This window comes from Myotis brandtii, unplaced genomic scaffold, assembly GCF_000412655.1.
Source record: "Myotis brandtii unplaced genomic scaffold, ASM41265v1 scaffold300, whole genome shotgun sequence".
Classification (NCBI taxonomy): domain Eukaryota; kingdom Metazoa; phylum Chordata; class Mammalia; order Chiroptera; family Vespertilionidae; genus Myotis; species Myotis brandtii.
In genome coordinates, this window is record NW_005361459.1 from 1,793,994 (window position 1) to 1,808,366 (window position 14,373).

Genomic DNA, 14,373 nt, shown 5'->3' on the forward strand with positions numbered 1-14,373 from the left:
CTCCTCCCATAACTTTCCTGCCTCTGCTTATTTGGGTCAGTGAGGGTAGAGGGAGGTGGCTGCAGGGCCGGTTTGGTGGCCTCTTGGTGAAGCTTGCAGCTCCCTTAACAATGGAAAGAAATTAAAGTCAATAGTCCTCAGCTTTGGGACACACAAGTCTGAGACAACAAAAAAAGTCCACTAAGTGATCTGTTGGTGTGAATTCAGTTTATGCTATACATTCATAAAAATATTCCAGAATTGAAACCCAAGAAACTGTTAACAGATTACCTCTGGGGATATGGTGGTTGAGATTAAAGGAAGAAAACTACTTTTCATGTTAAACTCTTTTCTACTATTTGAAAAAAATGAACCCTGGCCTGTTCGGCTCAGTGGATAGAGCATCAGCCTGCAGACTGAAGAGTCCCAGGTTCAATTCTGGTCAAGGGCACATGCCCAGATTGCGGGCTTCATCCCCAGTGGGGGGCGTGTGGGAGGCAGTGGATCAATGATTCTCTCTCATCTCTCTCTCCCTCTCCCATCCTCTCTGAAATCAATAAAAACATATTTTTAAATTAATAAAATTAATATATTTTGCTCACATGATGAAAAATTAGTTTTAAAAAACACTTTTAAAGTTTTTCTAAAGGAAACTATACATAACTTTAATTGATCTACTGTATAGCTGGTAAGGGCTGCTTAAGCATAAAAGTAATAGAAGAAATGATGGGGAAATTTGATAGATTTGATACACAAAAAGATATGTCAAAAATAATGATATCACAGAAATAACTAAAAGAGAAAAATAAAAAACTTGAAGAAAATATTTGCAACAAAAATTATAGGAAAGGAACCAGTACTCCTCTATTATGGAGCAATCTTATAAATCAATGAGAAAAACAGTACCTGCTATAAATAGCTGTTTTGGATTCTTCAGTACCCTTCCTTCTTCTTTCTACCCTGATTCCACCATATTCACCTCCAGAGAACAATCAAGTAACAAAAGAAAGAGAACTATAAATACATAGATTACATTCCAGGAATCAATGATGGCTGAGGCCACTTCCACTGCTCTTTTACTCCCAATTCAGTCCAAGGTCTGGTCACTGGTGCTTTGAGCCAGAAAAGACCTGGATCCTGGTCTAAGTGCACCTGAACTTCTACACTGGAATCTCCATTCTAGGATATACCCAAAGATAAGTGATACACTCACAATAGGATGCAAGAACATTTCTTAAGGAAAAATTGGCATCTGGCTATCTGGCAGCATTGTGACACATAGGGAAATGCATGGGCTTTGGAGATCAAACAAACTAGGACTCAAGTCCTGGCTCTGCTGCCTTTTATTATCTATAAAACTTGGGCAAGTCACTTATCTAAATCTTGATTTTCCCATCTGTGAAATGGGACTAATGCCTACCTCATGGGATTCTTGTGAGGTAGAGAGATAATATGTGAGATCCTTACCTCACACCATACCACAAAAATACTCCAGAAGGTTCAAAGAAATGAATGTTTAAATAAAATATTAAGAATATTAGAAATATAAGATAATATCTTTATGACCTTGGAATAGGAAAGGATTTCTTAAATAAGGCCCAAAAGGACAAGTGATAAAAGAAAACATTAAATTAGAAAACAAACAAAAGTTAAGCCACTGTTCCTCAACTGGGACCAATTTTGACCCCTAGGAAACACCTAGTTGCCTGTAGACATTTTGGTTGTCACAACTGGAGAGGGGGCGGAGCTACTAGAATGTAAATGATTGATTGAGGCCAGGGATACTACTGAACATCCTAAAATGCACAGGACAGCCCCCAAGAAAAGAATTATCTGGTACATCATGTCAGTAGAGGTGAGGATGAGAAACCATTTGTAAGCCCCCAGAAAGTAAATAAATATCCATGGAACTGAATTTAGTATACTAAATTTGACTACTTTCCTGTTGAGTCCTTTTTCTAAATTATCAGACACATAAAACCATCCCTTCTTTCAAACTCTGAACACTGGGGCTAGATCAGAGAGTGTGGGTGACAGAGTGGCCCCGCCCAAAGCATAACCCCTAATTCTTTTTCTGTATCACAGCTGGCAGGGTGCCATCTTCCCAGAGAAAGTGCACACTCTATAATTATTTTAACTGGGCAAAACATTATGGAATTTTTTCCAATCCTGAAAATGTATCAGGCCTGCATTCTAATTCAGTCCCACATTAGCTGTTTTCAAAGCTAAAAGAGGCAACATAGGTTTGTTTGTTTTTTCAACCGCCCAGAAGATAGTTCAGTGATCAGTGGACCAGATCTCAAATCCACACCACTAAATCAACTGCTCCATATTCTTAAAGTTCAATTGGGTAAAACACACACAGAGAGTGTATCAATCATGATTAGTTTCCGTTTCATATCACAAAACCCCCAAATACAGTGGTTTAAGTAAGCTAGAACTTTATTTCTTTCTCAGTAATCTAGAACTAAGCAATACAGGGCTGATTTAGTAGCTCCATGACATCATCATGCTTCTTTGAGCTCCCCGTGTTCCTCATTCTCACAGTCCAAGATGGTAGCTGAAGCTCCAACCAGAACATCCGTGTTCAAATCAGCAGGATGGAGGAGCGGGGGACAGGGCAAAGGTCTTTCCTTTTAAGGAAACTTCTAAGAAGTTTCTTGCAACACAACTTACTTGCTTGGCCATACCTAAATGGTAAGGGGATCAGGGAAATACAGATTTCTAGCTGGGTAGCAATGTGCCTGCTTAAAAACTATTATTCTTTTATTAAAGAAAAGAGTGGATCTTGGAGGCAGTGGATCAATGATTTTCTGTGCTAGTCTGTGCTAGTCTGACCCTTTAACTTCCCAAGGTTCTAGGCCTATCCTTTTATCCCCTCCATAGATCCATGCATTTCACCCTGAGGCTTTGTTTTTTCCTCAAAGGAATGACTCTTAGTCCCTTTTATCTCCTCCATAGATCCATGCATTTCACCCTGCAAAGGAGACGACCCCAAGTCTCACCCATTTATGGCATCTCACTCAAAGTCCAACATCTCCAGGTGATGTGCACCTATTTCCATCATATTCAGATGCAGCTTTTCATGGTCTGATCACTTACAAACCAAAACAAAATGATCTGTCTTCATTTACATGCAATGTAATTGCTGGAGTAGGAACAAAATAACCCTAACTCCCATTAGAAAAGGGAGGAAAAGGAAATTCTGTAGGTATAGATGTATAGCAATTATCAAATCCTGCTGGTTAGGAATGCAAAGACCCCCTTTTCTGGCAGAGGAGTACATTCCTTGATTGGCCCCTCAGAAACTGCAGGCAGCTGCCTCCTTGGAGGAATGCCTTTGTCCATTGTCGCCCGTGAACTCTGGCTTTGCCCTCTAGGAGGTTAGTCCTTGTCCATTTCTTCCATGGCTATATCTGAGCCATGGGCATTGGAAGATAGGATCTTCTTGGGAGTTGCATCATTTCCACAGCCAACTTCTTGCTTGTACAGGTGCAGAGAGCCATTGATTCTCTTGAGGGTCAAATAAACAGAAGTTTTTGGAGAATTCTGTCCAAATGTAGTAAGTTTCCAAGCTATTTACTTCTAGTTAGTTCCAAGTATGAGTTATCACAGCCTAAAACTGTGTCCACAAACACTCTCTAAGCCTGAAGATTCTGACCTTTTATTTATAACTCTTTTTAATATATATATATTGATTTCAGAGAGCAAGGGAGATGGGGAGGGAGATAGAAACATCAGTGATGATAAGAATCATTGACCAGGTGCCTCCTGCACACCCCCTACTGGGGATCGAGTCTGCAACCAGAATCGAACCTGGAACCCTTCAGTCCGCAGGCCAGCACTCTATCCATTGAGCTAGACCAGCTAGGGTTTTTTTTATAACTCTTAATGCTTTGCCCATCTTTTCCTTCTCAAAGTAATGTTGGCTATCCTTGAGACCATTTGAAACAAAGAAAAAAAGTTGGGTGGATGGCAACATTCATCATCTGATCTTTCTGGCTGGGCTTGTTTCCATTGACTAACAATGGATACCTAGGGAAGATGCTTTAAAAAAGCTTGTGACCACATTCCTATCTCCTGCGAAGGCTGATGGACTTGCAGTCACTTTTTATTACGGCTTTAATCTGGGTAAAAATAAGTTGCATTTTTCACCCCTGCAAGATTCCCAATTCCCAGGTATAGGACTCATAGTTAATTTAGATTATGGGCAGAAACAATCCTTCAGTAAAGTTGTGTTCCTTACCATCTCTGCTGGAAGGCTCCGGTGCAAGTTCATATCTTTGTAGTTCATATATTTATAGTAGTACTTGGCTAAAAGCCACAAGAAACAACCAATATACACTAAATTGTTATATTTCCTACCTTTTCCCCCTAGCTATACCTTCAGTTTGCATGATTCAGCGAGTAACAGTTGGATTAAGTATTTTGCTACAGCATAACAAGGGTCACTAACTTTCCAACCAACAATATCTATTTCATCACTGTTCAATATCTGACCTTCTCCACTAAGCCAATAACACTATTGGGTGTTATTACTTCTGTTGCCTAACTCCCAGGTGTCAAGTTTCATATTGTTAAGGATAAGGTTCAATATATGAATATGAAATATGAAAATGCAAAATAATAGTGGCTTAAACGTAGAACAACGTGCTATAGCCAATGATGTGACTAGTCAGATACAAATTATGGTAAGAGTTTCTAATAATAACCTAAACCTGAGAGTTTAGGACTTAGATGAATCACCCATGAGTGACTTTGATAACAGCTTCTTTTCCTGTATAGTTTGTACACCTTTTCTCAAGTTGGAACAGGATTTGAAATAATGTTTTTCATTTGGAGAGCTCCAAAGATTTTATGATTATGTTGACTAATTCCTGACTCAGAAAATAACAGAGGTTGGTAATGGAGGATACAGGTGAACGGGAGTTGGGGAGGAGGATATGAAGGGGGAAAAAGAGAGGTGGCTGGGGCCCATTAGTCCAGAATCTAACTACAAATTGCAAAATTGTAAGAGGAAAAGAGAAAGAAAGATGCTTGCTAAAACCTAAGAGTTGTCTAGAGTTTTATTGATGCTGATTGTTATAATAATCAACATTTTTGACACTATGCACTAAATGGCAATGTACTAAATTCTTTGTACACTTGGTTAATCTTCAAAATTTATGAGGTTGATACTATTATGATTACCATTTTTAAAATAAGGGAACTGGGGCTTAAAGAGGTTAAATAATTTACCCAAGTTCATAGCAAATAGCAGAACCAAGACTTGAACTCATATCTCTCAGAGACCAAAGCTAATCTCTTAATCACTATGGTGTGTTGTTCATGATAGATTTGAGGCTTTGTTTTTTCCTCAAAGGAATGACTCTTAGTCGGATTAACTAGTCAATTGTCACCTGCTTACTCAGTCTGGTTTAATCTGGAGGAAGTCACTCTAGCTACAGATCATTAATTGATATTATTAAACCACATATTTTAGTCTTAACAAGTGCAGTAGGGTGGGGGTAGGAAGAGGTTAACATTTAGAAAAATGAGTAAATAAACTAATAGGATTTGAAAACCTTTCATTCTTACTCTTAGAAACCCCTTTCCTTCCTTTATTCTTTCCTTCTTTCATCAAACACAGAGTGTCCACTCTATGCCAATTACTGCACTTATGACTGGAAGTGCCACAGGACTCAAAGCCCAGCTCTGCAGGCACCACAGGGTGTTAAGTGCTAGTAGGGTTAAGGTTAGGTGTTGTGTAAGCACAGAAGAGGCATGTCACACTCAATCTTGCAGGTGGGAGGGGGAGGTTAGGGGAGGAGGAGGGGTAGGCTTCCTTAGGACATAATGCCTGAGCAAAGACCTAGAAGGATAAATAGAAGTTAGCCAAGTGTAGGCAGGCAGAAAGGCCACCCTAGCAGAGTAGACAGCAGGGGCAAAGGCCAGAAGCAAGAGAAAGCTTCAGGGAACTGATGGGTAGAACTATAATTTGAGGGTCATGTGTGACAAGAGTCAGCCTGAAGGCTAGGTTCAAATTCTGAAGGTACTGGTACGCCATACTAACCAGTTTGGATTTTATTCTGAGGATAATGGATGCTAAACATAAGAGGACACATCATACTTGTACTTCACTCTAGCTTCAGAGTGGGGAATGGTTTGAAAGCTGCCTTTTAGTGGAGAAACCAGTGAATAGTCTATCTACTTAATGCAGTATTGAGGTGGTGATGGCCAGAACTAAGTACAACAGGAATGGGCAGAAGTGGATGGACTGAAATGCTACTGACCAGGTGGAGACAACAGAGTCTGGTGCCTGCTTAAGGATGGCAGGTGAGAGAGAAGGAGGAGTCAGGCTCAACACCCTGGTTTCTGGCTTGGAAAATTAGGTGAGACCAGAAACAGGAGGAGAGGAGCAGGTTTGGGGACTGGTTGATATCAAATAGAGGTCACAGGAGTCTAGAGCTCACCAGAGTAATCTGGCCTAGAAAAAAAGGTGTGTAGTTGTTGGCATAGAGTAATTGGAGCCAGGGAAAGGATGAGATTATCTGGAGAGAGTAAGTTGACCTGCTTCCCTCCACAAATGTTCCAGGCCTTCTTCACCCTTGTGCTACACTCACACTGGCCAGGTCTTCCCACTGTGGTGGCCCCCCACCCAGTCTACTCTTTGGCATCTTACCTCATGCTAGGATGGTTGACCTGGTTCCTATCCAAAATTAGATCTGTATTCCTTTCCCCATGATCTCTCTCCTAGCTATTCTGATAAATGATTTGATGCTAAAAATTTATAACCATTAATGAATTATTACCTAAAACATTTCAGAATTTTAATTGAAGAGAACGGATTTGAATCCATAGAAATCTCGGAAGCTTTCTTCCTTTCTTCCTTTCTTTCTTTCTTTCTTTCTTTCTTTCTTTCTTTCTTTCTCCTTTCTTCTGTCTTTTGGATAGGTGGTTATTACTGAGGTGAACTCCCCCTCAAGACCACACTCCTGCCACTGTAACTCCCATTTCCTCAACCATGGACCTCCCAGATATTAAGTATTTGATTTTTAGCTTTGAACACGTAGGGATAAATTGCCTTTCCACATCTTGACCCTTTGTGTCATAGAGAACCTGAACAAGTTACTTAGTGCCTGACATAGACAGAACAGAGTTGGAATATGGGTGTATTTCCTACCAATGCAAGGTCACTATGTTAGGGACACCTGGAAGTGGGTGACAGAGAAGAAGTCACCATGGTTTGGAAGTCAAATGCAATACTCCAAGAAAGCTTTTCCACAAGAGTCATGAGGGGCTTCTGCCCCATGTGCTCATACTACACAGTAATTCTTCTGTTTACAAGTCTGTCTTCCCTCCTATATTTTAAGGCACAAGAAGAGAAATATCATAAATCCCTGTTTCTGTGTCTTGACACAATGCTGTGTATATGGGGTGTTTAATAAACATCTGTTGAGCAAATGAATGAATCAACCTACAGAGATACATGCCATTCATGAATCATGTAACTTTTTTAAAAAAAATGTTGTTATTGATTTCAGAGGAAGGAAGTGGGAGAGAGAGATAGAAATATTAATGATGAGAATCATTGATCGGCTGCCTCCTGCACACCCCACACTGGGGATCAAGCCAGAAACCCCGGCGTGTGCCCTGACTGGGAATCAAATCATGACCTCTTGGTTCATAGGTCGATGCTCAACCACTGAGCCACGCTGGCCAGGCTGTCAGGTAACTTCTTGATACACCAAGCCACATGGGCAGATTTTTCCAGGGGATATAAGAGTTCTAGTGCTCCATCTTCCACCAGGGTAAAAGCATAAAGAATATGTATTAATAACACAGGCTAGCCGAAACCGGTTTGGCTCAGTGGATAGAGCGTCGGCCTGCGGACTGAAAGGTCCCAGGTTCGATTCCGGTCAAGGGCATGTACCTGGGTTGCGGGCACATCCCCAGTAGGAGATGTGCAGGAGGCAGCTGGTCGATGTTTCTCTCTCATCGATGTTTCTAACTCTCTATCTCTCTCCCTCCCTCTCTGTAAAAAATCAATAAAATATATTTTAAAAAAATAAATAAATGACACAGGCTATTTGGCAAATGTCTAATTGTCTTCTGGTAGAGACTGAGAGAGAATTCTGAGTGAACAAAAGTGGAAATTGAAAGCAAGAATTGAGATAGGAACAAAACTGAAGTATGATGGCATTGGGAGATGCAAAGGAAATTAAGAAAGCCAAAAGGATGCATGGAACAGAATGAGGGAACCAGGAAAGGAAGGTCAGATGGAGAGCTTGATGGCGAAGACTTGGAAAGCAACTTTTAATTTTAAAAAAATAAAGAAGGGGAAATCTTGGTAAACTGTAAAACTGATGATGGAGGTAGAAATATGAAAAAAGAAAATGTGCAAAAAGCCTGGAAGTCTCCTGGTTTATAATTTATCATCCCTTGGGGCTTCTACAATCTTATCTTCTCTGCCATTCAAAGTTTTTCTAAAATTCTTCTCTTCCTAGAAGTCTTTATCAGAAGAGAAGAAACATCTTGACTTTATAATATAACTGTAAGAGTAGAAGGAATCCTAGTAATCATTGAGTTCCTTTGTTTTACAGACGAGAAGATTGAAGCCCAGAGGATAGAAGTTACTTCTCTGTAGGCACACTGGTAGGTCATTTTGAAGCCTGAGCCAAAATCACAGCCTCTATATTTCCAGAATCATGCTCATTCCAATAGATACCCATTTCCTACACTCATTTCTCCATACAGATGATGTCTCTGTCATCTAAATAAACTGAAAAAATGAAAATCAATATTTTTAAATGAGTCAATAAATATTTTAATATAAAGCAAGAGGCCTAAGAGACAGAGGCTGTGCTTTGATTGTTGTCATAGTTCTAGGACCTAGCCCAGTGCCTGGCACAGAGTGATTTTTAATATGGTTTTGTTTGGGTGGATGGATGGATGATTGGATGGATGGATGATGGATGGATGGATGGATGGATGGATGGATGGATGGATGGATGAATGGATGGATGGATAGAAGGTCAGACAAGTGGATGGATGTGCTCTACCAGGGCTGCCACTGCTATCCAGGTATTTATTGAATCAATTTATGCTTTCTGACTTACGTTTAGATGTTTTCTGAAAAGAGCTGTTGAATCCAACTTGTATTTGCATATGGACAATGACCCCAGGTTGTTTAAAGAGCACTCAGTAAGTACTGATTAAATGAATAAATAAGATTTTTGACTCTCAAATAAGCTATGATCTCATTGGAAACTTAAGACATGTACACATGTAGAAATAATTAGCAATACAAGACAACAATGTGTTAAATGACTATACAAGCAGTATGGGTGGTAAGTAGAGTGATTCTATGATTTATTTTCTAAACTGAGACTCCTCTGAGAGTGAAAGGGAACCTTATTAATAAGTAAATTTTAATGGCTGGAGAAAGAATAAAAGGAGATTCTGTGCATGCTGTACGTTTGTTGAGATGAGTTTGCTACCTCATGAAAAGAAATCAGACGTCTTTCTAGAGCTTTTAATTAGATATATTTGGCTTTGAGCACAATGCCCTTTTAATGTTCTGATGAGAGTAGCCTAGAAATGTTTTTTTAATGATAGAAGTGTTGCCAACAAGGTTAGGTTTACATTATATCCTTCCTACGTAAAGTGTAGTCCAGGGACCAGCAGCATCAGCATCACCTGGGAATGTGCTAGAAATGCAGACAGCCCTAGTCAGTTTGGCTCAGTGGATAGAGCATCAGCCTGTGGACTAAAGGGTCCCAGGTTCGATTCCAGTCAAGGGCACATGCCCGGGTTGCAGGCTCGATCCCCAGTAGGGGACGTGCAGGCAGCAGCTGATCAATGATTCTCTCTCATCATTGATGTTTCTACCTCTCTCTCCCTTCCTCTCTGTAAAAAATCAATATATATTAAAAAATTAAAAAAAGAAATGCAGACTGTTGGGCCCCACAGCAAACCTCCAGAGTCAGAATGCATATTAATGCAGTCCTTGGGGGGCTTGCAGGCATGTTAACATTTAAGAAGCATTGATCTACACTACATTAATTCTTCCAAAAAAGTAAGCATATTTAAATATGCTTTTCCTACTTGCTCTTGCTCCCCTTTATAAAATGCATGCAAGCCCTAACAGGTTTGGCTCAGTGGATACAGCATCAGCCTGCGGACTGAAAGGTCCCAGGTTCGATTCCAGTCAAGGGCATGTACCTTGGTTGCGGGCACATCCCCAGTGGGGAGTGTGCAGGAGGCAGCTGATCGATGTTTCTCTCTCATCGATGTTTCTAACTCTCTACCCCTCTCCCTTCCTCTCTGTAAAAAATCAATAAAATATATTTAAAAATAAAATAAAATAAAGTGCATGCAAAGTATGCTTCTTTTTGCTACTAAGTCATTTCAGTGTCTAGAACTTTAATGATGATGATGAGGAATGTTTAAAAAAAGAACAGTAAAAATGGGGATGAAACACCCTATATTCCACAATACACTCTCCATTCAGGGATAAGGATGGAAAACAAATTCAAAGTCACATGAGAGCTGCTCCATTCTGCTATAGACAAGCTTTAACTCTACCCAACCAATTTTGGTTTTAAAATTTCTCAGTGGGACGGAGAAAATTCATAGGAGAAACCATACTTGGACGTACAAGGTAATCCAGGAAATCTTCACTTTCATTCGTTGTAAATACTTAACAAAAGGCTTTATCTTTCACAGGTTGAAGGAATATTAATTAACATGCTATGGAGGACCTTACTTGTCTTTCCTGTGACTGTTTGCTGGCTCCAGGCCAGCACGAATTTGGTAATACTGGGCAAGGCCACAGCTGCGCGCAGGCCTGCGTGTCATCTCTATTTTTGCAGCCATTAAATAGCTTCTCCAGTCTCCAGCATGTGTTGCTGCACATGTGATCCAATAAATCCCCTGTAGAATGAAGCAACAATAATGTGTTGGGCAATTAGAATGAAAACATCAGGTCTTCCCAGCAGCCTCTTGCCCCTGTTAATATTCACAAGATATCCTCCATGGAGAACTCCTGGGAATTCTGCTAAAGCCCCTTACCATCCCTGAGGCCCAAAACCCGGGGATAAAGATCCATTCCCTCCCTTCCCAAGATGAATGCTGTATAAGGGCAATGAGGGGATTGCAAGTGCTTCCAAATAAAGGTTGTTTTTTTTAATGACTCTTTAAAGCTATAAGTCATCAGGTCACAGGCTCTTTTGCCTTCTGGCAGGACAACTTTAAAAATTTACATTTCTGAACTTGTGGGTTAGCAGGCTTTCATTCTAACTCCCAGTAAGAAGAATTAGAACAGGAAAATGTAAGTGTACAGTGTGGGCTGAAGTCAGGATAATAATGACTAAGCACCTCGTGGTTCTCTCCCAGTATAAATTTTAAATTCCAAAAAAGCATAGGTGATCATTAAAACAATTACGGCCGTGATTCTGAAAGACCACACAGACAAGATATTTCATAAGGAAAATCATGGAATCTTAGTCCTCAACGAGATCTTTAGATCTCCCCTCTTCCTTTGGGGGGCACTGTCTATAAAAGAATGATTATACCTGCTCTGTCTCATCATACTGCAGCAAGAACTAAATCAGATAAAGTGGGAGAGACTGTATTTGAAACTCTAGAAATCTAAATAATATATATATTTAATGATCTTCATTATCATTTTAAACCGAGAAAGCAGGCTCAAATGGTGTCTTGTCCACACCAGACTATGAGTTGCCTTAGATGTGACTGACTACATGCAAGCTCAGCTGGATCAGGTCATTGTCACAAATGCACCTTGTCCTTCCTCTTGGTCTGCTGGTGATCAAGGCATGTGTGCCTGTTCACAATCATACAAAATACCTGCACTCGGGACTCTCACCAGAGATTGCAACCGAGAACACGCTGCTGTCCAATCCTTTAGCAAACACTGATTTTTGAGAAACAATATTTGTGAGAATTCCCTGAAGGTTATGCATACTCATACTATCCATTCTGTTGGATACCCTAAAATTTACCTTTTGATCAAACTTGGTCATCAGAGCACTGTGTGTTTAGATCACAAGTATTTGCCTCCTTGTAGAACAAACTTGACTGAATTGTATATGCATAGAGGAATGCTACCAGATCTAACCCTAAAGAAATGCATCATTATTTTTAACACAGGGATTTTATTGATAGCCCAGTGTGCCATACTGCAGATTCCTCCTTATGAGGACCCCTGGGAGAAACTCCCCTGGGCTGCAGCTTCAGGAGAACCTGGCTTTTAATAACTTTTTGTCTATGAACAACAACACTAACCTCATAACCTGGAGTGCTTTCCTCTTGCTCTGGCTACTAGGAAACTTTGTTTGGCAAATGGAATATATTATTCTGTAATAATTTTACTCTTGCTTTAATTTTCTTTTTTTTTTAATTAAATCTTTATTGTTCACTCTGTAATAATTTTACTCTTGCTTTAATTTTCTTACCTCTTTTTCCCTTTGACAAATTCTTTTACCTCTTTGTATTCTCATATTTTTTAAAACAACTTGTTTTTATAAATCAACTGTAGTTGAGTTCAATTCAGTCCCTAGTAGCATTGGCCAGTACTTGTAGATGCTAGGCCTTGGAGATAATGCTCAGCTATGATTTTCAGAGGCAACATTAAGTCATGAATGTAAACCAGAGGAAACAGATAAGGCACTTGATCTTTGACATTCGGTTTTTGGATTCATCAATATGCAAAACAGTAAAATCTTAAAAATCAGTTGAACCATACCATTTGGCTTTTGTAACAATTTGGACAAAGTGTTTAAAGTTTACTCTTTATTCTTTGGGTTTATTAAACAATGAAGAGTATAATTTGTAAGAAGGAATATTTGAATATTAAAGAGTTCTTTCCCAACAACTTTTATTCTTATGTGCATGTTAAAATGCCATTAGATTATCATAATCCAGCACTGCTCTGTTGAATACTTTAGCATGCTGATTATAAACTTTTCCTATTTATTAAAGCGATATGTGATTACTCTAATCAGAAAGTCTGTCTCTGAAGGTGAGAAATATGTACTCCTGAAAAATATCCTATTAGTTAAATCCTTTTTATTACATATGTTCCTATCATTCTTGAAATTGCTCTAAAATTTAAGTAACTCATGGTACATGCCTTTACTGCATGCATTTGGAAATGTTCACTACTGCTTTATTGAAATCACCAGCTGACTTCTATAATATTATGTCCTCTTTTCCCTCTCTCTCTCTCTCTCTCTCTCTCTCTCTGCTTAAGCCTTGTCTTATCAACATTTTCTCGTCTTCCTCCCACCCTCTAACTGTGGGCATTTCCGAAGTTCAGCACTCAGTCTGGCTGTTTCTCCTTCACGCTTGCTTTACGATAACTAATCCTTAAAGCATCAACAATCACTCTTATAACAGATGACTCTAGTATGAATATTTACTTGAGTTCCAACCTCTAGGCTCAGATTACCTACTGGATAATTACATTGACAACTCAAATTCACTGTGTCAGTCATCAATAATTACTGTCAACTTTATTTGTTAGTGCTATCATAAGACTTAGCAATTAAAAAAATGTTTCTCATTGGTTGTACATGCTACGTGCTACAAACAGGTGCTTTTATTTTTTTACTAGAGGCCTAATGCACGAAATTCATGCATGGGGGGTTGGGGGAGGGGGCGGTCCCTCAACCTGGTCTGCACCCTCTCCAATCCGGGACTCCTTGGGGGATGTCCAACTGCCTCTCACAATCTGGGACCGCTGGCTCCTAACCGCTCGCCTGCCTGCCTGCCTGATCGCCCCTAACCCCTCTGCCTGCCTGCCTGCCTGATTGCCCCTAACCACCTCTGCCTGCCTACCTGATCGCCCCTAACTGCTCCCCTACCAACTTGATCGCCCCAAATTGCTCCCTTGCTGGCCTGATGGCCCCTAACCGCCTCTGCCTTGCCCCGCACGCAGGACCCAGAATTTCCTTCTCCGGCCGGTCACAGACATCTGGGACTCTGGCTTCCCTCCCTCTGGTCAGCCACAGGCACCCAGGACCCAGGCTGGCTTCACCCAGGCCAGCCGCAGCCGCAGGGAACCGTGGGCAAGCCGCTTTGCCTGGGTTGGAGCCACAGGCACTGGTGCCCAGGACCACAGGGCAGGTGGCTTGTCCCTCTCCCGGGCTGCAGCCTGGCTGGTCCCCATTCCTCTCTTGCAAGCTCATTTGTGCCTAGCTGGTCCCCATTCCTCTCTCATGAGCTCATTTGTGCCTGGCTGGTCTCCATTCCTCTCTCCCCAGTGTTGAGTGTCTGAGCTGTTACGGTGTGACAGCGTGAGGGCATGAGGGCATGATGACCATTTGCATATTAGCTCTTTATTATATAGGATTTTTGTTAATCCTGACCCAAGGATATTTTTTTCCATTG